Source organism: Penaeus monodon, chromosome 29, assembly GCF_015228065.2.
Source record: "Penaeus monodon isolate SGIC_2016 chromosome 29, NSTDA_Pmon_1, whole genome shotgun sequence".
Classification (NCBI taxonomy): domain Eukaryota; kingdom Metazoa; phylum Arthropoda; class Malacostraca; order Decapoda; family Penaeidae; genus Penaeus; species Penaeus monodon.
This window is the reverse complement of record NC_051414.1, coordinates 30,149,375-30,149,654: the sequence shown is the minus strand read 5'-3', so window position 1 is coordinate 30,149,654 and position 280 is coordinate 30,149,375. Positions and strand designations below refer to the sequence as shown.

The 280-nt window shown below is 29.6% G+C and overlaps 1 protein-coding gene across 1 annotated transcript in view; it reads left to right on the top strand.

Moving 5' to 3' along the window:
- The window catches only part of LOC119591836 (high affinity cGMP-specific 3',5'-cyclic phosphodiesterase 9A-like), a 42,680-nt gene that overhangs the window by 40,125 nt on the left and 2,275 nt on the right, over positions 1-280 (top strand). The gene's annotated exons all lie outside the window — the stretch shown is intronic.

Here is a 280-nt window from a genome sequence, read left to right as displayed (position 1 = left end):
TTGACGAGACAACATTTTCGAATTCCCTTAAAAAAAATTTTGATTCCCATAATCTTACGCAGTTCATTTCAACTGTTGCTTATTTTTCATTTTGTTCACTTCGTTAAGTTTTGGTCAGTTTATGTACCTTTTTCTTTAGTAAAACTTACGTATATAAAGACCAAATTATGTTTCTCTTTGTTTTCTTTGCCTATTTTAGCTCTGATAATTTTACCATTGCTGTTAATTGGTCGTTTATTTCAGTTACGAGAATTACTTGATGAGACGTCATATATTTTCG